Source organism: Mauremys mutica, chromosome 2 (genome assembly GCF_020497125.1).
Source record: "Mauremys mutica isolate MM-2020 ecotype Southern chromosome 2, ASM2049712v1, whole genome shotgun sequence".
NCBI classification, from domain to species: Eukaryota; Metazoa; Chordata; order Testudines; family Geoemydidae; genus Mauremys; species Mauremys mutica.
The window spans coordinates 206,727,377-206,753,534 of record NC_059073.1 but is presented as its reverse complement, the minus strand read 5'-3'; the positions used below and the strand labels follow the sequence as shown (position 1 = coordinate 206,753,534).

Sequence of the window (26,158 nt, the reverse complement as noted above, 5' to 3'; positions counted from 1 at the left end):
TCGTAATGCTAGTAAATGAGGTCCCATGTGAATTTCTTGAGGGCACCTTTATTCCCCTGCAGAGCATTATTTAAAAATATGATGCTGTTGTTCAAAGTGTGGCTGCAGCACAACAGCCTTCAAAATGTGCCCACAAAAAAAACATGAATGTGACCATGAACAGCTGAACGAAATGCAACAAATGCTAGCCCACAGCTCAGCAACTAACATAGGTTACCTCTGTTTTTCCTGTGCACCTTAGAAAATAAATGCTCAGCATATTTGCACCAATGGTTTAGGTTGCTTGGTTGGGTATCTCAACTCATGCCAGGTAAGTATTCCTTACTAAACAAGGGGATCACTGTCCCTCCTTAAAGAGAGGTGTTCTGTCTCCTTGTCACAACCCCAAGAACTTCCTCCTTTCAACCCTCTCACCAGCACACAGCCACCAGACTCCAGCACAGACTGGAGTGCAATACATATCTCAGGGAAAACTTCCCAACTATAAGAACAGTAGGACAATGGAACAGACTGGCTAGGGAAGCCACAGAAGCTCCTTCACTGGAGGTTTTCAAAGGAAGACTGGATAGCAGTCTGTCTTGGATGGTTTAACTCAGCAGTCGGCAACCTTTCAGAAGTGGTGTGCCGAGTCCTCTTTTATTCACTCTATTTTAAGTTTTCGTTTGCCAGTAATATATTTTAACGTTTTTAGGTCTCTTTCTATAAGTATATAATATATAACTAAACTATTTTTGTATGTAAAGTAAATAAGGTTTTTAAAATGTTTAAGAAGCTTCATTTAAAATTAAATTAAAATGCAGAGCCCCCTGGACTGGTGGTCAGGACCTGGGCAGTGTGAGTGCCACTGAAAATCAGCTCGCGTGCCGCCTTCGGCACCCGTGCCATAGGTTGCCTATCCCTGGTTTAACCAAACAAATCCTGCTTCTTGGCAGGGGGGACTTGAGGTCCCTTCTAACCCTATGATTCTATATTTGTCTCAGAAGTACCACTAGGTGCAACTCCCTTCTGAGCTCTCACTCAATAGGTCTTGGGGGTTGTTGCCTCCACCCTCCAAGCATTGAGCCTGCCATCTCCATAGTATATCTAGCCTGAGCCAACCAGACTGGAGAATGAAAAAGTGAGAATTGAACCAATGGCCAATACAAAGCACCAGTCATTAGCTCTCCAAAAAAGCCTCAGTTGTAAAACTGCACACCATTCAATTTTGTGGGATCATCCAATTCTCCGTTGTGTCTGGAATGCAATAGTGCCACATCACTTTACACTCTCGCTGTAGAATATATTAAACTGAGTGCAATACAGAAAGCCAGTGCAATCGGTACTCTGGAAGCAAGTGTTCTGGTCACTAAGAAATATTGTATGGATACAGCCACTACCTTTGATACAAAGCTAACAATGCGTTCTTTCGTGTATGCCAGGGTAAATTTTCAACAGCATCTAAATGATTTAGGAGCCTACGTCCCACTGACTTTCAGTGAAACATAGGCTCCCCCTAAGTCATTGACATGCTTATGAAAATAGAAGCAGGTGTTCTTCAATAGCATGGAGACCATAAACAACTCCATACCTAAAATCTCTAATATCGTTAAAGCACTAAACAAAAGGTCTAGCAGGATAAAGATCTAGAGTTTTCAATATCCATAATGCAGGTACCTCAGCCTGCGAGCTATTTGCAATGATTGGGAGATAGGATCAACAACAGAAAATCTAAGGAAACAAACAAACCAAGCCATTGTTTCCTGCAGTTGCCTTTTCTACTCTGCTTCTTAGGCAACAGGTTGTTTTCTATTGCCATGTAATAAACATCTGGTACTGCCCAATGTGTGTCATGGGAAAATATTGTGTTCTCATGTGGCTTTTACAAGCAAACTGCACTCAAAAATGCCATGAGCTTCAATGGTAGTTCTGTATGCAAAATGTACGATCATATTCTAAATTGCATATTTTAGAAATGATGAGGAGAAAATTCTGATCCCATGGAATGCACAACATCCTTCATTCTCACCTTGTGGTTAATTTAAGAATATTGACATCATTACACTAGCATGAAATTGGACTGATCTCTGTGGAAGTCCATAGTGGTGAGTGTTTCAGTCTACTAAATTTCATGGCAAAAAGGACTCCTGTCATGAGGCAAACGGTTTACCTAACTGGAAGAAACTACTTCTTTCTTTAATCATTTAAAATCATAAAGCAGGGATGAAGTTATTTAAAAATCAGCCTGGGCAGCTACAGAAGTGGAAGCTAAGTGGTAGACTCTTTTTTTTAAACTCATTATTGAAAGTAGTTCGCTCGGACCATACCATAAGATACCTTTAGTTAGCGGGTGATGCTGACTGCAAGTCATTCCAAAGTATTTCAGAACCTGGAAGTTGCAGAATCTGAGCATCTATAATTCCCACAAGTTTCAGGGGGAGTTACAAATTTCTAGCAATGCTCAAGTTTTGACCCTAAATTTTCTCAGTGGGCCTGATCCAAAGCCCATTTATATCAATGGAAAATTCCTATGCACTTCAATAGACTGTATCAGGCCTAATAAGAAAAATCTAGGAGAGACAAAGGGAGTTTCTAAGGGAGTCTTTCTAAGTAAGGTTGCACTTGCTAACTTCCAGATTCCACCCAGGCTTTGCTCTTTTGCATTTACTGAAGCCTATCTTTATTTTTAAACTGGATGTATTACAATGGGTGTTTTCCGTAACCTCTATGGTGACGTTTATTGTATTGTTCCTAGGTTGTCTTGTTGCATGAACAGGCCGAGCTCTCAGGAGGGTATTGTGCTGTCAGCTCTGTGCTTGGCCATCAGCTCCCCAGAGGTTGAATTTTAAGGGCACAGACCCCTTGAAGCTTCACTGACACAAAACCGGGTTTTACTAAGCACTACGCCAGTTGTTTTCATGAGAACCAACTACATACAGTTTCACTTGCACTTCTAGTTCTGTCTGGGATTCCCTGGGGCCACAAGGAATTAGCACTGAGGATTTCCATCTGAGAGTGTTCCATTTAGGTGTGAGTCTCCCCTCCCCAAGAAGTTCCTGGTTTTTGAGAAAAGGTGAACTGTGACTCACTTATGAGGGATCCCCCTCTTTCTTCTCCTTTATAAAGACGGCTTCAAATTTCTTTGCAAAAAAGTTCTATTTTGTTTTTAGAGGTTTGAAACATTTGAAAGATGAGGTTTTCATGTCACAACATGGTCCAGTCCTGCCCTCTGAACAAACATGTCTGTTGTGACCAGATCCAACCACTGAATCCCATGGGCTTCTAAGCCCTCTGGACTGATCACTGTTCCTAGCTCTGGGTCTCCCAGGAGCACTCCCTAGCTGCAGACCCCATATCTGATATCACCACTCCTCCGAGCCATGGATTTCGACCCTTTAGAGAAGACTAGGTCCCACTGCCTCCTCTCTGTCCAGCTGGTCTTCTGTTTCTGTAGATGAAATGGCTTCCTTGGCTCAGAAAGCCTAAAAGTGGACTTTAAAGTGGACTAAGCTAAACTGCACAAAGGTGCTTTTAGTGAGGAATATGACGGTCCACATGGGGAGATAGTGCTGCACTTTAAATTCACACCCTAGCTTGTTCTCCACTAGCCATGTACACAAACTGTTAAACCCCCCCACACACACACACCATCCCTTACACATCATTCAGGGCTGGTCAGCACTTAAATACTGCAGGTGAGCCACTACAGCTCTATGGTGTAGACACTACCTATACGCTGACAGGAGGGCTTCTTCCCTTGGCATAGCTACTCCACCTCCCTGAAAGGCAGCAGCTAGGTCAATGGGAGAATTTTGCCATTGACCTAGCGCTGGCTACACTGGGGGTTAGGTCGATTTTTCACACTCCTGAATGACAGTTATACCAACCTAATTTCCTAGTGTAATTCAGGCTTTAGGAATTTGCCCTCTAAAGTCTAAAGGGTGTAAGCCAATGTAATGTATGTTGTAAGGATCAAACAGATGAGGGCAGCAAGAAAACTAACAAGAGCATAAGAGGTAGGCTATCCCTTTCCACTTCCCCTCTTCTAACTTCTCAGGACCCAATTCTGTACTGCCATACATTTTGTGCTGCATTTGTGTCTCTGTAAAATCTGTGCGCAACTCCATAAATCTCTCACACAGGGAAGCGGGCCTACAAACCTTAACTCCCCAACACTGCAGTCACTATACATGATGCTGAAAGTAGTACTTCATTAGCTCATATTAGTAGCAGGCATCTTATCCTTTGTATGGGTCAGAGCACAATATCCCTTATAGTCCCTATATCTGGATATTACAGTGCAAGTAGTGAATTCCCATTCAATATTATGTAAGAAGCAACACACCCCTTAGGTGGGAAGATTTATCTATAACATATCCCTACAGATTCACTATAACTCTGCTCTAAACAACAAAAGAATCCTTCCCAATTCATCCAGGATGCCACCTCGTCATGCCTTTCCCCTCCCCCCCCCCAAGGAATTAGGAACCTCTAGGAACACTAGGCTGAACTAGAACAGTGGATTCCCCCAAGCTTTCTGAAGATCCCTTTTGTAACTTTTCTTGTTAATCACAGCCTTCTTGTCATTTGTTTTACACCTGCTCTAGGGGGGGGAAAATCCATGTACCTTGCAAATCCTGCCCACCCACTAGGAAGGTGTCACACATCTCAGTTTGAGAAGCTTTAAACTAAAGATGCTAATGCAACGTTCGTGTTAGTCTGTTCATACAGATCCTGACTTTGCTCCCATTGACGTCAATGGAAGTTTTGCCATTCACTTCAATGGGAACAAAGACAAGCCCTAATGAAACAAACATAAAAAGATAGACTAGAACAAAAGAAAATAACTTACTGTGTTTGCTTTTTACTCCCATTTTAGTCTGCAGGTTATTATTATTATTATTTACATTCACCCTTTAACAGTTGTCATCCAGTGACTAAGGCCTCCCGAAGTAATCAACAGTTGTCTGAGGGTGGGAATTTGTAGGTTATTAGCATTCTTCACCTCTGATCTTGTAACTGGTGCTGCTGAACTGACAGAAGCACACATACAAATCTCAGCACCAGAGTATATGCTACCTTTTGAAGCCCCATTAGATCAGACACAGAATTCTAGCACACATCTGAGGGGCACCATTCTGAGTGGCCGGTTGTGCCATTAAGAGGAAGTTTCAGAACTCCTGCTTATATTGATTAAGCTTCCTGCACTGTGCAAGGCTTCCCAAACAAATACATGAGAAGCAGTGGGGGAGAATTTTCCACAACTCATGAAATCAAGTCTGATCTTGAATTAGATTTTGCTAGCATGTCTTCAGTCCACCTGGCAGGTAGCACACACAGGAAGGGCTTCCTCACAAATAGCTGTTTGCACATGGTGTTCTCTAAGAAAAGTAAACCTGGTAAACAAACATCTCATTAATAGGCCATTCAGCAACTCAGCCATGAATCAATGACTAGCACACTAAACCACTTCATAAGCCACTACCACAGATGTTAGGGTCACCATATGTCAGTCCCTTTTCTATTTAGGAAATCTATTTCTACTGTCTGCCAAATTGCCGCAAGGAGTGCAGGAGTTGGGATTGATGACAACGGACACGATCCAATTTTGGAGAACAGTATCAGACAACTGAGCTACAGACAGACGATCAAGAAACAATTGTGTATCGTTCTAGTGCATAGAGAAAAGAGTTTCTCTGGCACATTTTTTCCTGTTGTGGCAGCCTACCAGTGACTGACGCCAGACAATGCTTCTCAGACTCACCTTTGGAGCAATTAGCAGCGATGCAGAAGGACACTAATACAAAGGTATTGAATGTTTTAAAATGAAAGTAACATTTTTCTACCTCAGCTTCAAGTGTGACTCTTCAGCTTGGAAAAGAGGAGACTAAGGGGGGATATGATAGAGGTATATAAAATCATGAGTGATGTGGAGAAAGTGGATAAGGAAAAGTTATTTACTTATTCCCATAATACAAGAACTAGGGGTCACCAAATGAAATTAATAGGCAGCAGGTTTAAAACAAATAAAAGGAAGTTCTTCTTCAGCGCACAGTCAACTTGTGGAACTCCTTGCCTGAGGAGGTTGTGAAGGCTAGGACTATAATAGGGTTTAAAAGGGAACTGGATAAATTCATGGTGGTTAAGTCCATAAATGGCTATTAGCCAGGATGGGTAAGGAATGGTGTCCCTAGCCTCTGTTTGTCGGAGGATGGAGATGGATGTCAGGAGAGATCACTTGCCTGTTAGGTTCACTCCCTCTGAAGCACCTGGCATTGGCCACTGTTGGTAGACAGGATACTGGGCTAGATGGACCTTTGGTCTGACCCGGTACGGACGTTCTTATGTTAAGTAAAGCTGACCAAATCCAAACATGTTAAACATTGCTAACCACATAAAAGATGCAGCTAGGAACTCAGTTCTCAAAGAGCACTACATTAAAGCCATTAGGTAACATTTATTACACACCAGGTCTACACGGAACAACTGATGCACAACACATTAGTCTGCTTTAGAAATCATACACACATGTAGTCTGCATTACCGCACAGGACAGACAAGCCCTTCGATATAAGTAACCCTCTCCAGTGTTTTTCCAGTGTTTTTTGGATAAACATGGTGGGTAATTAAATTAGGGGTGTTTTAATCAGTGTTTAATGGTTAAAACCAAAAATCAGAAGCCCTAGTTATAGAACAGCCAAGCAATTTGTCAAGAAGAAACCTATTCTAATCTAATAGGTGATCTACCTTCAGATTTTATACACCAGAAGAGTCCATCACTTTAAAAATTAGCCTCTAAAATGCCATTATACGGCATTACAGCATAATTAAGCTCAGCTAAAGATGGGGGAAATGGTAATATCATGACATTATTATAATTCAGTGATACACATTTTTAGGAGATTTCAGTCCAATATTCATTTACTTTCTCCATCCTCACTCTTGTGCATTAAACACCTCCACATATACTTTTAAATTCCAAAACCTGTGTCTGCTGCTATCAACACTTTCTGCAAAAAAATAAAACAAAACAAAAAAACCTTGTTTGCACAAGTGTGACTTCCTCAAAGTGTGCCAAATGTAATTGCTAAGTGGAGGCTTGTACCTGAAAAACAAATCCTTTTTCGCAAATGGGCCAGCCACACAGCTTCAAGATTTTATCTGACACCCTCCAGCCAGAGGCCAAAACATTATACAAAACATGGGCCACTAACTAGATCCATAGACAATTTCCTGGTGAGAAGACAAATCCCCCCAGCTACTGAGAAGGGGAGGGTGCTGAACTCTGTGCAAAGTTTGAATCCTTCATATCTTCCTCTGGTAAGCAGGAGTCTGGCAAATTTAAAGGCCCACCCATCCCTTCCAGGGTATCAGAGTCCTATCAAATAATCTGATGACCTTACACCAGGTCTTGGGCCCAACCATGGGCTTAGTGGTCCTCAAACACTTTTTATCAGGGGGCTGTCATGTCACCTTTCTCAGGGACCAGTAAAGAAACCCAGGCCCTCTCTCTACTCTCAGCGTTTGTCTACACTTAAAATACTGCAGCTGTGCCACTGTAGCAATTCAGTGTAGACATTACCTATGCCAAAAGGAAGGATTCTCCCATCAGTGATAGCTAGGTCAATGGGTTAATTCTTCCATCCACTTAGCACTATCTACACTGGGATTTAGGTCAGTTTAACGATGCCACTCAGGGGTGTGGATTTTTCACACCACTGACCAAAATAGTTGAACCAGCTTAGTTTTCTAGTGTAGAACAAGTCTAAGTTCCAGCGTAGAGGCCCTATAGCAAGTTCCTATGGTCTCCTTCCTCATACTCCTTGCCGCCTCCATGGACTACTTCCTACCTAGCCTGTCTCTAGGGGCTAGGGTGACCAGATAGCAAGTGTGAAAAACTGGGACGGGGGTAGGATAATAGGAGCCCATATAAAAATAAAAAAAAAGCCCCAAATATCAGGACTGTCCCTATAAAATTGGGACATCTGGTCACCCTACTAGGGGCATGGCTATACTTGCAGATCCTAGAATATCAGGGCTGGAAGGAACCTCAAGAGATCATCTAGTCTAACCCCCTGCTCAAAGCAGGACTAAGCCACAGATTTTTGCCCCAGATCCCTAAATGGCTCCTCCCTTGAGGACTGAACTCACAGCCCTAGGTTTAGCAGGCCAATGTGCAAACCACTGAGATATAGAGCACAAGGAGTTAGCCCACCCCTTGGAGACTGCAGCAAGGAAAATGCTGCTGTGTGGTTACACTGTCAGCTGCAAGCCACATTAGCCGCTCTTGCAATGCCACAGAGAGCAGTGCATTGCAGTAGCTATCCCAGGGCAGAAATGGCTGCAGCATGCTTTTCAAATGGGGGGGGGGGGAGGTGGAGTGTGACAGGGAGTGTGTTGTGTGTATGTGGGGGGAGAGACCGTGTGTTTGGGAGGCAGAGAGTGCGTCAGCATGCTGTCTTGTAAGTTCAGATAGGAGCAAGGGGAACCCCGACATCAGCTCCCCCCCCACCTACCTACCCACCCACCCACCCACACACACACCTGCCTCGGCAGCAGCAGCATTCCACAGTAATGGTTTGCTTAGTGTTCCAGAGCAGATAAGCATGCCAGCTGTCAGAGACGGAGCTTTGAAAGGGGATATCTGCATGCCTGCAGCCGAGTTCAAAACAATAACAAGAGTAGCCATTTGACTTCAAGGGATTATGGGATGTTTCCAGAGGCCAATCACAGCACAGTAATGCAACACGTCATCCACACTGACACCCAGGCATTTCAGCCAAGGCACAGAAAGCTCTAGGCTTCTCGTGGAGATGGATTACCATGAAACCTCCAGCTGCAGAGCCCAGGCGCTCTAAGTGCCTTGCCAGTGTGGACACTTCAGGAGTTAGGGTGCCCAGGGCTGACTTAATGCGCTCTAAACTTGCAAGTGTAGCCAAGGCCTTGGTCTTTTCCTCTGCCCCTTCCTGGGCTCATTCTTTTTCAGACTCTTCACCCTTTCCCAGGCTCTGCAGAGGTCTTTCCAGCTCTGGTACCAAGGAACGCCTCCCAGGGCTGTTTCCCTGTCTGCCTTTCTGTGCCTGTGTCTCTTTCCTCTAGAAACAGGACTGGCTGCCTCCTTGAGGTCTTGCCTTTGTAAACTCACCACAGAATCTTGATCAACCCTTGTGACTTCTCAGTGTCCTTCCTGGCTCTTTGTCAGAGCTCCCATCTTGTGAGATGATCTCAAGGCCTATTCTCTCCTGGGTCTCCTGCCTCCCTTCTGCTATTCCAAAGTCCTTCTGCTACTCTGAAGTCCTTTCTTTAATCACCCTACTTCCTCAGGTGGGACTCATCCTTAATTCAGCCACCCAGCTCCTCCCCAGCCGGGCATACCCTCCATGTGCAATTGGATGCACTAATTGCTGTCTGGCTACAGTTCATTTTTTCTCCATCAGCACAGGCTATGCACCCCATCACATGGTGATAATATTTGCCTACATTCAGGGGGTGGGAATTGTAAGGCTAAATTGATTAACCTTGTAAAGTGCTTTGAAATCTTCAGATGGCAGGTGTTACACAAATGAAAGATATTTTTGTTGTACGAACAGCAGTGATCTGTATCCTCTGTATAACCTGTATGTTCAAAAGGTCTGTTACACTCTCCCCCGCCTTCTGTCTCCAATCCCTCTTTGAATACCTGTGAAGTGGTTTTCCCCCTCCCGCTCCGTCCTGGAATGCTTGTGGGATGATGTGGCTCCTTGAACAACTGGAAGATCAAAAGAGCTCCTACATAGACAAGGTGTCTGGGATTCTAATTAGGCAGCGCTCACACACCCAATGCATGGACACTCCATGTCCAAGGTGGAGTGTGACCAACCAGACACGGCCAAGTCATCTCTAGTCACAGGCCATGAGGAACAGGTCCTGGGAAGGGGAAGGGGCCATGTGATCAGGAGTGCACTCACAAGATTGTACCTCCCGTGAAGGCCCTTCATCCAGACCGCCTGGCCAGTGGTTTGCCATGTTGCATTTCATCATGCCTTGGGAAGACTTACCTTCATCGCACCGTCCATCGCTGCGCTGGGGGACACTTATCTTGAAGGATCCTGACATCTCCGGTGCTGTGCCTGTCCTGGGAGCGTGAGTATACAAGTGTGAGTCTAACCCCCTCCCCTTCTTTTGAGCTTAGCTATCAGTATAATAAACGTGCTGCTTTCTGCCAAACTCTGGTGGGTCATTAGTCCTCCCTAAGCTTACTAGCTGGCCCAATTTCAGGTAACAATTTTTACTTCATATAAACTATCTTCACCAGTAAAAGAAACACAACCAGTATGACATACACTCCTTCCCCAAAGTATCTTAATTAAAAATGCCTTGTGTTAGTATATATTTAAAAAATAATGTTTTAAAAGGCCTGACACATTTTACAACCAACTAGAGTCAAACTAAAACAGGAAAGAAAAGGTCTCTGCATGAGAGTATTTAATAGCTCTGGGCATGATTATACAACCTTGGAGAAATCCCTCAGCAAAACACTGACACGGGATAATATGTCACATCATCCCTACCTTAAAAAATACATGTGAGTGCTGAAATGAAATCATTATTCTAGGATAAAGAAAAATGCCTCAGTCAGTTTTGTTCTACGGAAAGGCACTAAATGAAACTACTGTGAAATAAGCAAGTTACTACTCTTTTCATTAGCGGTAGCTACTTTGCAGATACGGTAGGAATGGATTAAACTATGTAATTATATCCATTACTATGTAATTATACCCATACAACCTTTTTTCCTTGGCACATTGCTGATTTTGTATGAAAATTTCTCTTTGCCCTTTCTAAATAATAGTGCTGTTCCAGCAATCAAAGCATGAACAGACCACACTGAAATAAATCTGTGGCTGCATAACTACATGTCTACACTGCAGCAGAGAGCAAGCCTCCCAGCCCAAGTAGAGAGACGGGATAGCAGGGCTCATGGTAGCACACTAAAAATAACAGTGGATGTTCCAGCTTGGGCTGGATCTTGGGCTCCAACACCCACCACCTTTCCTAGCCTTCAGAGTCCAAGCCGCAGCTTCAAAGCACTCTCTCTAGAGCTATTTTTAGAGCACTAGCCCAAGCCCTGCTAGCTTGGGTCTGTTGACCCAGGCTGGAATACTCACTCCCACTTACTCCAGACATATCCTTAGTGGCCACAGTGACTTCATGATTGGAAACAGAGCTATAATTACAGCGAGGAGGCCAGTGGCACCTTAAAGACTAACAGATTTACTTGGGCATAGGTTTTCGTGGGTAAAAAACCCACTTCTTCAGATGCATGGAGTGAAAATTACAGATGCAGGCATTATTATACATGAAGAGAAGGGAGTTACCTTACAAGTGGAGAACTAGTGTTGAAGGGGCCAATTCAATCAGGGTGGATGAAGTCCACTCCCAAAATTGATGAGGAGGTGTCAATACCAAGAGAGGGAAAGTTGCTTTTGTAATGAGCCAGCCACTCCCAGTCCCTATTCAAGCCCAAATTAATGGTGCTAAATTTGCAAATAAATTTTAGTTCTGCAGTTTCTCTTTGAAGTCTGTTTTTGAAGTTTTTTTGTTGAAGTATGGCTACTTTTAAATCTGTTATAGAATGTCCAGGGAGATTAAAGTGTTCTCCTACTGGCTTTTGTATGTTACCATGTCGCATCGCAGGCGGACCTGGACATATGCTCAACAGTCAGTATGATTGGATAGCAAAGTCAATTTATTTCTCTCCAGCATACATCTTTATACACTTGAAGCAGGCAAGCAAGCAATTGCTAATTGGTTAACAAAATACACACAAGCACTGCTATAACTTCATAGGGTAACATCATCCTAGACAGCCTTCTAAATTTATTATCCTATTATTGCCTGCTAGAGAGAAGTTAGCCAAGGCCAACTTCTCATAACAAACTCACAGCCTAATTAACCCAACCTAGAAACCTAAACATCTCAAGCTTCCCACACTACCATCTGGCAAGCTAGCAAAATATTCCCAACACCACCATTCCAGATGTCTGATTTGTGTCAATTTATTCTTTTATGTAGAGAATAAATCTCTACATAATAAATACGTAATAAATATCCGGGCTGGGACCAAGGGGTTCAGAGGGCGGGAGAGGGATCAGGGCTGGGGCAGGAGGTTGGGTGCAGGAAGGGGTGCAGGCTCCAGCTGGGGATGCAGGCTCTGGGGTGGGGCTGGGGATGAGGGGATTGGGGTGCAGAAGGGTGCTCCGGGCTGGGACCAAGGGGTTCAGAGGGCAGGCGGGGATCAGGGCAGGAGGTTGGGTGCGGGAAGGGGTGCAGGCTCCAGCTGAGGGTGCAGGCTCTGGGGTGGGGCTGGGGATTGGGGTGCAGGAGGGTGCTCCGAGCTGGGATCGAGGGGTTCGGAGGGCGGGAGCGGGATCAGGGCTGGGGATGGGGGTTGGGGCACAGGGGGAGGCTTGGGCTGCAGGCTCTGGCCAGAACTTGTGTGTGAAATTTCAAATACCTTCCAGTAGAGGAGTCAAAGTTATTGAGGTTTTTATTTTCCCTCCATGAAAAGTTAAAAAAGAGAACACAGGTTGTGTTGCCTCCTAAATTATTCAAGTTTTTGTTTTTCAACAAAACAAGAAACATCATTTTTGAATTATCAGGGTTCCCTTACCCTCACTTCCTCCCCTCCCACTCCACTGTGATGCTTTTGCTGGTTTTAAAGAAAAAAAAAGGTGGGGAAGGAGTGGGAAAACCCAACTAGATAGAATTGAGATGTATGAAGCAATCCAACTTTTTTGAACCTCAGCACACATTCCAAGTGAGTTCACCTCTGTTCAAGTTCTGGTAGAAACTCATGTCAGTTCTTCTTGTATCTGCACAGATTTGCCCATTCTTAGAGTTCTTTCCAGTTGAGCTCCAAAAGAGGCTAAATATATGGCCTCACCGGTGGCCTAGTCATTTGAATAGGTCTTTGAGTCTTTAACAATCAACATGCTGCAGTCATGGACACAGAAATATTTTGTACCGAATAAAACAAATTTGATCTGCACCACCTTTACCAGCAATTAATGGGATATGATGACAAATCTGTCAAATGGATCAGCTGTCTGCTCTTCAAATTAGAAAGGTAGATTTTTAATTGAACTGAGCAACAGTTCCGTAGCACAAAACCAGTTTATGTTTACACAGAGTTTGGTTCCTTCTTTAGAGTTGACTAATAGCTGCTCATTAAAATAGCCATGTCTGGACGGACACACACACACACACACACACTCCCCCTCATTCTTCATGAATTTTCAGACAGTCATCCCTTTTGTTTCTGATTTCAGGAGCCACCTGATGCCATTATGATTCTTTAAAAAAATGAAAACAGTGATTGATAGATCTGTTCTCCCATAATTAGTTATTTATAGAATACGTATCTTCCTAGTTCAAAAGCTCCCTGGCCCCTGCACCTAGGCATGATGGATACAAGTTTCAGAAGTGTCCAAAAGCCAGTTTCAAAGATATTTAGGTGCCTAAAAATGGGATTTTCAAAAGGGCCTATGCAGGTTTGGCACCTAACTTCACTGAAATATTAAAAGTTAAGAACTTTGTAAAGATACAAAACTTATTTATTAAAACATAATATAAGACAGACATCAAATACAAGTGACTGAACATAACATGTAAACACACACAATCAGATGGGAATACATCCCTAAGGTTTCATTTAAACATCAGTGCAGAGATGGAAAAAGATAATTATGTATATAAAATGTTAGTGTAAGAAAGTGATGCCTGGTAAAGCAAAGGGCTCAAATTAGCGCTTGCCCTTCAAAGGGCAAGAATGCAAATAGAGCATGTACATAAATGTTAAGTCAGTTTTCAAAATTTCACTGTAAAAAGAAGCTACTTCAGTTAAATGGCGTGATGAATTCTAATTAATAGAAAGTATTAGACTGAAACAAAAGGCAAAAACATCACTACAGAATAAACAGAATCTCACATTAAGGACCATTTACTCTGATAATTCTGTCAAACTGACAGCAGTAAGTGAATCTTAGTTCTCTGTGGTGCTGTAATTGGCATCCTCAATGCTCACACACGCAGATTTAAGAACAATTAAGCTCTATGCCTTAGCCACGGAGACACGACAATGCCAACAAGCACCTAGAATGACGATAAATTGTTGGCACTTCTGGGGTGGAAACAAGCTGGAGTGTGTTGGTACAGTCGGCTTACTGAGATGTTGAGTAAAGTACAAAGTAAAACCATCTCTCCATGTTTATTTGCCCCCCTGCTGTTCCTTACATCTTCTTGTCAACTGCTGCAAATGGACCATTTTGATTAACACTACAAAAAGTTTTTTTCTCTCCTGCTGGTAATAGCTCACCTTAACTGATCACTCTCGTTAGAGTGTGTATGGTAGCACCCATTGTTTCATGTTCTCTGTGTGTGTATATATATCTTCCTACTGTATTTTCCACTGCATGCATCTGATGAAGTGGGCTGCAGCCCATGAAAGCTTATGCTCAAATAAATTTGTTAGTCTCTAACCTGTGGGCCGTAGTCTGCCCACCCCTGTGCTATACTATTTATGAAAAACCAAACCATCAACTATAAAGATCATCAGGAGCCAATGTGTCTTGGCTATATTGGAATTATTTTATTAAATAAATTGCTCTGAACAAAGGATACCACTTAGCTATCTTTATTTGGGATGGGATTTTCCAAAGCACTCAATATTGGCCCAATTCTGCTTCCTTTACAGTCAGTCTTAGATTTCAGTGGGAGCAAAGCTGGCAAACCCTGAGTGCTTTTGAAAGTCCCTCTCCTCCTGATTATTACTTCACCTGCCTTAAAATGAGCTTTCGTAAATGGATTTTAAGAGTTATCGTGTTTCCTAGTAGCAGCAGGAATTACCTCTTTTCTTTACATGACTTTACAGCAATATCAGCCCTCCTCATTAGATTATAATGGACTCCTTGCACCTTCTATGACACTATTAGGAAGACAATTCTTCATTGTTCTTTCTCTGTGACAGTGATAAATGTATTAGATTCGGGGCATGTCTACATTGCAATGTTAAGTCAATGTAAGGCGGCTTATGTCAACCTAAGTACCTAAGTGTACACACTAGAGTGTTCCTCCCACTGCTGTAACTCACTAGCTGTGCCAACCTAGTAAATCCACCTCAATGAGAGGCGTAAGGCTTAGGTCGACATAGTTCTAGCAATGCAGTGTCTGTAGAGACACTTTTGGTATGATGTCCATCTGTTTGCATTTGAAAAGGAAGATGATGTCTGTCTGTATCCGCACAGACACTGCGTTACTTGCATCACCTGTTGCTGTCAGAATGGCTGAAGTGGGAGCCATGAAATTGACAAGTAAGTAAATTTCACTGCTGGTAGGGTCCCTGTTTTGAAGTTGAGTGGGGGGAAGTGTTCCAGCTGTGAGCCCCATCAGTGCTGATAGTGGGAGCCTCGCTGCCTGGCACTGAGAACCCAGGCTGTGGACTCCCTGCAAAGCTCCAGTTGCTGCCCAGTCTCTCAGCTCCCCGCTCTGCACAGAGCTCCCTCCCATGGGGAGCTGAGAGCCTGGGCTGCCCTTCTTAGGTCAGTGCAAGTGCTCCTGGTGAGGACACACACCACCGACAGAAGGAATGTAGTATGGACATGAAAAACCACAGTAATTAGTGCAGTAGCTCTAAGTCGACCTAGCGTAGGTTGACTTGTGTAGTGTAGACATGGCACTGCACCGTTCTACAGTACACTTACTATAAATAGGCAGTCATTGCTCCATCATTAAGATAATAACTGAAATTAGTGGAAAAGTTCTACTTTAGCACTATCATGATTTTGGCATGAAAAATTGTCTTGGTCAGACAATTCCCAGATTTACTCTTACAGCAAAGTTTGAAGGAAATAGGTCAAACTGAGTTACAGGTCATTAGAAATTACATTGATTTAAAATTTTGACTTTTAAACTAATATTTCTTTGTCTCTCACTCCTTCAAACTCTCCATACAACTGAAAACTCATCTGCTGGCTGTTGTTTGAAGATAACATTATAATAAAGCTATAACATCATAATAATGATTTTGACCTGGATAATTTGGGGTCTGATCCAGTTCCCTTAGCAATCAACAGGAGTAATGGGCCATTTCTGCCCCCAGGGATGTCAATGGGAGGATTTTTTGCCATTGACGTCAGTGGAAGCAGGATTTGGCATGACATGCATGTGGCCCACTATTGACCAGCTGCAGCCTAGAGGGAACATAATGGCCCTTCTACAGGTAACAGACCTAGTGGTAGAGGCCTCATTTATTTGTCAGGACTGAGGTTCCAGTCCTGGCTCAGCAGGGTTGCATGGTTTATCATAGAGCTGTACGCTCTCCATATGGTCCCATCCAAAACTGATTTTGATTCCCTATGTATTGTTTTTAAATGAAACTAAAAATGCATTTTGCAACTCTGATTTAAGACTTTAAAGTTAAAAAAATCTTTAAAATGGCTCCTTTTACAAAATTTTGCAGTGTCCAATATTTCATATGCCCTTCTATCTGCCCAACAAAAATTGGCTACAGTACGTGATTTGAAATATATGTAAATTTTTATATTGGCTCATGCAAAGGCAGTTTAAGGCAAGAAATATTAAATTTTTTGCCAAATAATGACAAATTCTTAACTAGGCAGTTCTCTGAAGCAGACAGAGGGGAATCAAGCAAGTTAAGAGTATTTTCTTTGAATTTTAAATAGACCAAGTAAAAATGAAAGGAACCCTTAGAATCTGGTCAGATTACTCCGCCTGACGCATTTACCCATATAAAAGCCACATTAGTGTAGAATTGTGTGTTCAGGGCTGTTTTTCAAAAATGACAATAACTGAGAAACAAAAGTCAAAACTTGCAGCCTTGGATGCCTAAAATGATGCTGCAAAATCCATATTTAGGCATCTAAGTAAAAATGGCCTGATTTTCAGTGGTGTTAAGCAGCCTCAATGGTTCTCAGTCCGGGATACACATACCACTGGGAGTACACAGGAGTCTTCCAGGGGGTACATGAACTCATCTAGATATTTGCCTAGTTTTACAACAGGCTACATAAAAAAGCACTAGTGAAGTCAGTACAAACTAAAATTTCAAACAGACAATGACTTCTTTATGCTGCTCTATACACTGAAATGCACGTACAATATTTATATTCCAAGTTATTTTATAACTATATGGTAAAAATGAGAACATAAGCCATTTGTCAGTAATAGTGAGCTGTGACACTTTTGTATTTTTATGTCTAATTTTGTAAGAAAGTAGTTTTAAAGTTAGGTGAAACTTGGGGATGCGCAAGACAAATCAGACTCCTGAAAGGGGTACAGCAGTCTGGAAAGGTTGAGAGCCACTGGGCTAGATGGCCGTACGTTGGCAGAAGTGCAGTGAATTACTCCTGGGGGAATTCTGCACCACTGCACAATGTAGAATTTTGCAGAAATTGACATTGTGCGTGCAGAATTTCTTTTCCCCGCCTCTGCACAGAAATGGACTGCAGTGCTGCTGGCCACCACTAGGGGCCTCTGGACCCCGCAGAGCCCAGCTTGCACAGAGAAGACACTGCTGGGGGGAGGGAGAGGGAGCTAGAGCAGGGGGGTTCTCAACCTTTTTCTCTCTGAGGCCCCCCCTTGACATGCTACTAAAATTCCAGGGCCCAGCAGGGGCGTGGGAAAGGAGGGGGCTCAGGGCAGAGGCCTTGGGCATAGGCATAGTTTGACTTCTATTTGTGGAGGGCGAGGGGCCAGCGGGGCTTAAGCCACCTCCACATGGTGGGGTCCAGGGAGGGAGTGGGGGGGATGCAACCAAAAATTATAACTCAAAAGGTGGGGGGCTTAGCTCAAGAAGTTTGAAAACAGCTTAGGGTGCAGGGAGGGGGTAGCTAGGGGCTGTATGCAGGCAGCAGGAGGGGTAACTTGGGAGGGTGTTGCTAGGGTCTGTGTGCAGACGGGGTAGTTCAACTTGCAGGGAGCGGGTAGCTGGGGCTGTCTGCGGGCAGCAGGGCCGTCCCTAGTCATATGCAGAATACGCAGCTACATAGGGCACCATGAAATCTGGGGCAAATTTCATAGTGCCCGAGGCAGCTGTATGCTGCATACATGGCAGCACCAGCTCCAGCGGCCAGCCCTATCCCCTGGCCGGTCCCCCCGTGGGCTGCGCCCGTTGCAAGGGGCAGGGCCGTCCCTGGGGGGGGTGGGGCCCAGGACAACTCCCTCCGCCCGGCCTCTTAGCCTTCCCCATGCTCCGCCTCTGGCCTGCCCCCATTCCACCTCTTCCCCCAAGCCTCTTCTCCCAGCGACCCTGCACTCACTGGCAGCGGTGGGAAGTGGAGCAACCCAGCCCCAGCCCGCTCCACTCTGCCAGCTCAGCTGCCAGTAAGTGCAGGGGGCGGTCCTTTCCCGAGCGACACGGCTGGGGCGGGGGAAGCAGAGTGAGCTGGGGCCAGGTCGCTCCACCTCCCATCACCGGTGAGTGCAGGGGGGTGGGGTGGACCCCTTCTGTCAAGCCCCTTCCCCCAGAACTGCTGTGATCTTGTGCTGCAGTTGCGGGGGGTGGAGGGCAAAATGCCCTCTATGACCCCAACTCTGCCCATGCACTCAGGGCCTCTGCCTCACAGGGAGCACCAGAGCTCAAGGCCCTGCGCCTCCCACAGCTTCAACCCTGCGGGGGGTGCCGAGGACTGGGGCTTCAGCAGTGGGGCCTCGCAGACCCCTTGAAAGGGCTCACGGACCCCCTGGAGGCTGCAGAACCCCAGTTGAGAACCACTGAGCTAGAGGGTTCCTGGCAGCTGCAGTTCCCAGCATACCCTGAGGGAAGGAGAGGGTGACACGCAGGAAACTCTGTGCAAGCCTGGCACCGAGCATCAGGGGGTTTCTCCCTCTGGATCCCGGGGTCTGGTGAGTATGTGCAGGTATCTGGGCCGGGGGCCTTGGGGCTGGGCTTTGGGAGGGATAGGGTGTGGGTATCTGGGTTGGGGGGGCCACGGTTATGCTCTGGGAAGGGGTTGGTTTATTGGCTGGGAGGGGCTCAGCTGGGCTCTGAGGTGGTTGTGGGTGTCTGCTCCCCCCCGCCCCAGCTAAGCTCAGGGGAGAGGGAGTGGGGAGCAAAGAAACAGGAACTTGGTTGTCATAGGGGTTTCTTTAACTCTCTACTCCTGGGGGGAAATTTATGTGTGTCTGTGTGTATTGTTACAAACATACTTGCTGATACATATTTTGAAATAAATCACCAAAATAATTAAAACTGGCATGACTATGTAGTGTTATTTTGACAAATAAAATGTGCAGAATTTTAAAATATTGTGCACAGAATTTATTTTATTTTATTTTTTGGTGCAGAATGCCCCCAGGAGTAAGTGAATAGAGCCCCCAAAAAGCCACACTTCTAAAGAAGAGCACTATGTAAGCTTGAAAGCTTCTCTCTCACCAACAGAATTACCTTACTCACCTTGCCTCTCTAAGGGCTAGTCTACACTTACCATCCGGGTCGACGCGGTGAGTTCGACTTCTCGGAGTTCGAACTATCGCGTCTGATCTAGACGCGATAGTTCGAACTCCGGAAGCGCCGCGGTTGACTCCGGTACTCCACCACTGCAAACGGCGGTGGCGGAGTCGACCTTGGAGCCGCGGAGTTCGACCCCGCCGCGTCTGGACGGGTGAGTAGTTCGAATTAGAGTACTTCGAATTCAGCTACGCTATTCATGTAGCTGAATTTGCGTACCCTAATTCGAACCCCCTTTTTAGTGTAGACCAGGCCTAAAACACTTCATACAAGTGAGTTTCAAAAAGTCTTAAGAGAGCTTATGAGTAAAGTATATGTCCCAATGCCATCTACTGGGGCATGATAGAACTGCTGCTATGTAGAGTTCTCTCTATTAGATGAGATTGTTCTGTAACTTAAAACATGTTTCTATTCTGAAAAGCTATTGTAAAAGTGGTGTTGTGGGATTTTATGCTATTGTTTCTCAATTACTCTTTCCATATAAAATTTGCTCAGTTTACAAATAAAAACTACAGGGTGTCTCTTGCCTCCCCCAAGTCAGCAGGCCTGCAAACACAGTGTGTTTTTTTCCTTCTTGCACATCACCACCAGTATTAACAATCCTGCAGGCCAAATTATCTCCTCAATTTTCAGGGTTGCACAAACATATGGAGTCATTGAGAAACCAACAAACCTTAGAACCCTCAAAGATGATATTTTTACAGAGTCATTTTTGGGGGGATAGAACTGCACTTCAAGGATTAGTCAAGCCACAGTTTAGTGATGACAGTCTTCAGTTCAAATTCCATTGATTCTTTATAGTACATGTGCATCTGGATATTTAATAAGTCAATTGCTGGGAGTGGAGGAGGAAGTATAACCACAAACTATTGCAAATTGAGAGAAGATTTTTCCTCTGTTCTCTACATATTCAGCACTCTCAGCAGTGCAAATTAACAACCCATTATATACATTACCCCACTTATAAAAATTGGAGAGGTAGTTCTTCCAATTTCCTCACTCCAGTTAATATTTTCCTCAATAATTTTACTTATTTGGGCATGAACCATATGCACATAAAGAAAAGAATAATACATTCAAAGTTATATGGAGTCCAAGTGGAAGCTTCCTTATCTAGGAAATCAGTGATAAGAGTCCCATTGATTTTAACAGGAGATGGAGCTAGCCCTTAATGCTACTTGCAATAAGGCCAACTGGCTATGAATATCAAGGATACAGCCAATTCTTCACCAGCTATTCAGTGTCCCAAAAGTGCAATTCCGCTCAGTTATAATTTCAATGTACATTTTTTAAAGAAAAATGAAATTGTTCTTCACTGATTATGGAATGTACCTTTGCCAAGCAGTTAAAGGTGGCCCCAATCCTGCAAGCTAACTGTGAATGAGTGCACCTAAGTAAAGTTCCATTGACTTCAATGGGGATTCATGTGTGCACACTCAATTGCAGGATCATGGCCTGGGGACAAAATTCTCCTGTTGGTGATCGATACGTGTTGAAAAAACTGAATACCACAGTGAAAAAACTATGATTACTGACTATAGGCTCCACATGGGTGGAATACCCAAGTACTGGGTATTAGTATTACTCTATCATAGAATCATAGATTATTAGGGTTGGAAGGGACCTCAAGAGATCATCTAGTCCAACCCCCTGCTCAAAGCAGGACCAATCCCCCAATGGCCCCCTCAAGGATTGAGCTCACAGCGCTGGGTTTAGCAGGCCAATGCTCAAACCACTGAGCTATTCCTCCCCCTCCCCTAAGTTAGAGGAATATTTTGCCCATACATCCTTTTCCTACAGTATATTTTCAAGCAGGTTTCATTATTTGCATTATTTTAACTAATGTTAAAACTCTGCTACTGGAACTTCTCTGCTGTTGCTTCACATCTGCCTCTGTGGCATATTAAAAAATTCACTGTGAAATGTATACTGGAGCATGATGGCTTAGCATTTGTTTTATCTGAGCAAAAACTCAATTGAACAGTTATTCATGGAAAGTGAATACCAAAGGGGAGGAAGCAAATTCTAGTAGAAGCTGTATTGCAGTCACCATTTCCCTACATCTTTGGAAACCCAGTTATATCAGCATTGTGCAAGCATATCATAACCAGAAATGAAAGACTACAAAATGAAAAAGGGAAACTGATAAAACGGCATCCAACTTGAAAGAACTGCAAAAAAATAAGAAATCCACATATATGGGGAAGAGAGTACCAAGTTAAATTTTTAGAATGATTTCAGTTTTAATGTTCTACATTAGTACTAAAATAGACAGATGACAAAATGACTGATACCAACAGTACTCCCAATTCTCCTCTCACAAGTATAAATCAGCTATAGTTCTACTAGAGTCAGTAGAGTTACACTGACTTGAAACTGATGCAAGTTAAGAATCAGCCCCAGCGTTCCTTAAATTTGGTTCCGCTTACATTTACTTCTCGCTAACGTGGTCTGCTTGGGAGAACTCTGATGCTGGAACAGTAAAGGAATTGTAGGTAAAAATTAAAGTTGCATTGGCTGAGCAGTTGTTTATCCCCAGCTGCACAACATTTGATGGTCTGTAACGCTGCCTAACACATCAATGTAAATTGTAGGGGAAGAAGGTCTTAAATGAATAGGAATAAGAAATGGCATCATACAGTAGCAGCAAGCAACAAAACACCATGAACTTCCACTTAATGGAGAAAGATGATGTTTGCAGTCTTCCTTGGGGAAGTTTTCAGTGGAATGATTACAGCTGCTATGACAACAAGGGGGAGGATGTGATGTCACATAATGATCCGAGTGACTGCAGTCACATTGTCCCAGCACACCGCTCTAGTTGCCAGCTGGAAATCCAGTAGAGACCTTATTAAGTGCATCTGTTCAGTAATTACTACAACTTTCCACTCATCACATTTTCAACTTTGAAAAACAGCCAGAGATCATAGGCTCCAGATACTGATGTAATACTAGGGGTTAAATTCTGAGTTCTGAAAATCTCAAGGTAGCTATTAGAAATCCAGGGTCAGGTTTCAGTGGAACTATTAAATACAATCCATGTCACTGCAGAGAGAAGCTAGGAAAAATCAACACAATTGTTTATGAATTCTTGGAAATACGCTATGGAAAATGAATATGGCTGGTAGGCTTCACCCTGTGTGATTTAAATTGCTTCAATTATAGGTCAGATTATTTTCTAAATTACTCCACACTAGTGTAAATCTTTGAGGCCAGATTCTCAGATAGTGTAAATCATTGTAGCTGTCTTAACCTCAGTGGAGCTCTGAGGTTTCATACCCCTTGACTTGAGTGGTGTTACTCCAGATTTACATTGGTGTAAATGAGAACATAGCTACAGAGCCACAAACATGCATTCACACACTGCATACGAAAAACAGGCTAATTAGCAGAGCATAAGAATTTTTAAAAAATAGTTCTGCGGCAGAACAAATCCCAAAAGACAGTTAGATTTTAAAGCTCTCTCTCCCAGTATCCAATTCTTATATTGGCCAGAAATATACAACTTTAATAGAAAAAAAAACCCTAACCACTTTCTATCTTTGATTTCTCTCATAATTTAGATTTGGAAAGGGAGGGTAACTTCCTAAATTCAGGCTTGTTTCATGCCAAGTTTGTCTGGCCACCAGTGATTCCAAGGTGAAATGTTTAAAATTACAGTAGTCATAGTAAACTCTGGAGGAGATATCAATTAGATTACCTAAAAGTCCTTCCTTCTTCTAACTTCTGTGGTCCTATGAGGCAACCCAGACTCAGTCAGCTAAATAGAAATGTTCTAAGCGGTGAAATTAAATGCTTTTCCTAAACTGGTGAGACTGAGTTGAGGCTTCTATGATTCTCCTGCAACAATAAGTGTCATCTCTGACACCAAATGCAAGGAGCCGATTTCCCTGCATTCCTTACACTACTTTAGGTATTATCAGGGAAATACAAACACCTGAACTTGACTCTTGTCAAGTAAAAAAGGAACTCCGTTTGAACGAGTTTATGTTGTATTTATTTGTAATTTTAAAATATCTGCAAATATTCTCTTACTGCTACAGCTCTTAAGTAGTTATGTTACAGGTCAATGGATTTGAGACTAGTGCCTGTGAAGTGCAAAACAAGATAATTTTGTTAGGCAGACACGAAGCATTAACTATATGATTGGTATTGAGTTTAGCACCTTCTGCAGGCTGAAACTTGCAGCTGCTACTCAGCTAAAAGTCTCATTGATCCCTGGATAAAGCTTAATTAAACATGGTTTGCCAAAGGAATCTTCCTTCCCCCAGGGTTGGAAAGCATCGGTGCAGCCTTTCACTGTGCTCCCCACTCCAACACCATACATAAAGGACAAAGACAATCCCATTTTCTATGCCCCAGAACAATCCATCTCTGCTACCAGAGACAGCCATATTGGAGCACTGCTCTGTGGTTCATATACATGTAGGAGCCGTGTGCTCCCTGTCTGCATCCTCTCCCTAAGGAAGAAGTATGATCCAGTGGTTGGGATGCTAGCCTAGGACTTGGGAGACATGGGCTCAATTCCTCACTCTGCTGCAGACGTCCTGGGTAACCTTGGGCAAGTCATTTAGTCGGTCTGTGTCTCAGTTTGTCATCTGTAAAATGGGGATAATAGCACTTCCCTACCTCACAAGGGTGTTGTAAGGACAAATACATTAAAGAAGGTGAGGTGCTCTGCCGAGAAGTGACTCACCAGCTGACATGCCCCGCATGGCAGGGCAAAGCACAGCAGAACCTTCCCCCCCAGTGGCATTGGGGTCTGACAGCCATTAAGGCCCAAGTGATTCCATTCTTCTAGCAACTTGTCCCTCCACCAAGGTCATGTAGTCTCAACCCTTCCAGGGTAACACGTCCCAAATAAAGTTTCCAGCCACACTACTAGTCATCCATACAGTCTCTCTCCCAAATCCCCCACCCCAGTCCCCAGGGCTCCTCTTCAATCCCACTCAGAGTAGCAGGTTTCTCCCCAACAGAACTGAAACACCCCCGAACAAAACCACACAGAAGTTTAGCCGCTGGTACCTGCCTTGGGCCTGAGTTTTTAGTCCCTCTGGGTTCTCTTCTGGAAGACTGACCCACAGGGCTACATACCTGGAACCTTGCCCGTTTTAGGACCCACCACAGAGTAAGCTCCTTCCTGTAGCTTCCTCATACTTCCCCTCCCAGAAAGCAGGAGCAGGTTCTCAACTGGGGATACATGTATGTTTGGGGGTACACACAGGTCTTCCAGGGGGGGTACATCAACTCCTATCTAAATATTTGCCCAGTTTTACAACAGGCTACATAAAAAGCACTAGTGAAGTCAGTACAAACTAAAATGTCGTAAATGACTTGTTTATACTGCTCTATATACACACTATACACTGAAATGTAAGTACAGTATTTATATTCCAATTGATTTTATAATTATATGGTAAAAATGAGAAAGTGAGCCATTTTTCGGTAACAGTGTGCTGTGACTTTTGTATTTTTATGTCTGATTTTGAAGCAAGTAGTTTTTAAGCGAGGTGTAAGCTGGGGGTATGCAAAACAAATCAGATTCCTGAAATGGGTACAGTAGTCTGGAAAGGATGAGAGCCACTGCCCTAGACCCCTTCTCTCCTAGATCTGCACCTTCCTGAGTGTCTCTCTCCTCACCGTTCTTCTGAATTACTTCCTTTAGGATGACAACCAGCTCCTCCTCTGCAGGGTCTGATAACAAATTGAGTCTACACACCTTCCAGGTATAGATAAGTGGTCTAAATGATCCTCCAGACTCTCATTAACCCTTTTGCTGCCAGTACGGATTGTACACACAATCACATGCTCAGATACTATGGTAAGATAGATAAATCAGTTGAACCACCATGTTATATATCTAGAAAGTCGAGGGCAGGATTTGCCTCAGACAGTCAAAATTAAAAAAAAATTATACAAGGTAGTCAGAGGAATTCTCCTTAGGAGTGACAATAATGATTTTATCCACTATCACCTTTCATCCTTGTCAAAGCTCATGAGCTTATTTTCCTACACGCAAGGGCAAACATGGCGGATAAAGCTGCCTACTCTCATGTCAAAACACAGTGCAAAGGTTTTACATTTCAAAGCTTCCCTTAGAAATGAAATTGACAGGGGGAAAAAAAAGACTTTAGAAGTGACGCACACTGATGTGCCACAGCATGAATCTGATCCAGTTTCTACTCCACTGAGTTTGGCCTCGGAACTGGCAATCATCTTTCACCTCAGAATTATTTTGACATACAAGATGTCAACCCAAAAGTCAACTGACTTTTTAATTGTGCGCCAAGATACGTACCATGGGGCAAAGTGGTCTAGTACAAGAGGCAGCTAGGTCCTCAATTGGTGTAAATCATCATAACTCTATTAAAGGAAGGCCAGACCTTTGCAAAGTAACTTTCTAGTAAAGCTCATGTAGGACTCCATCCTGTAAAGTGCGGAGCACTCCTATGAAATGTTGAGTCCCCTCTACTCCCACTGAAATCCCTCTCTCCCTTATGGATTCAGAGATTCCCAGGCCAGAAGGGACCATTGTGATCATCTAGGCTGACCTCCTGTATATAGAGCTTCCCAAAAATAATTCCTAGAGCTTGTCTTTTAGAAAAACATCCAATCTTAATTTAAAAATTGCCCGTGATGGAGAATCCACCATGACCCTTGGAAAATTGTTCCAAC

General features: G+C 43.6%; 1 protein-coding gene and 1 long non-coding RNA gene across 9 annotated transcripts in view; one reads left to right on the top strand and one right to left on the bottom strand.

Annotated features, from left to right (window-relative positions):
• PDE1C (phosphodiesterase 1C) overlaps window positions 1-26,158 on the bottom strand; it is a 548,714-nt gene that overhangs the window by 426,347 nt on the left and 96,209 nt on the right. The window lies entirely within an intron of this gene.
• Window positions 9,902-26,158, top strand: part of LOC123363701 — a 38,684-nt gene continuing 22,427 nt past the window's right edge. Inside the window, exons 1-2 of the long non-coding RNA XR_006576868.1 lie at window positions 9,902-10,112; window positions 15,261-15,326. This is a non-coding gene — a long non-coding RNA (uncharacterized LOC123363701). The remainder of the gene's footprint in view (window positions 10,113-15,260; window positions 15,327-26,158) is intronic.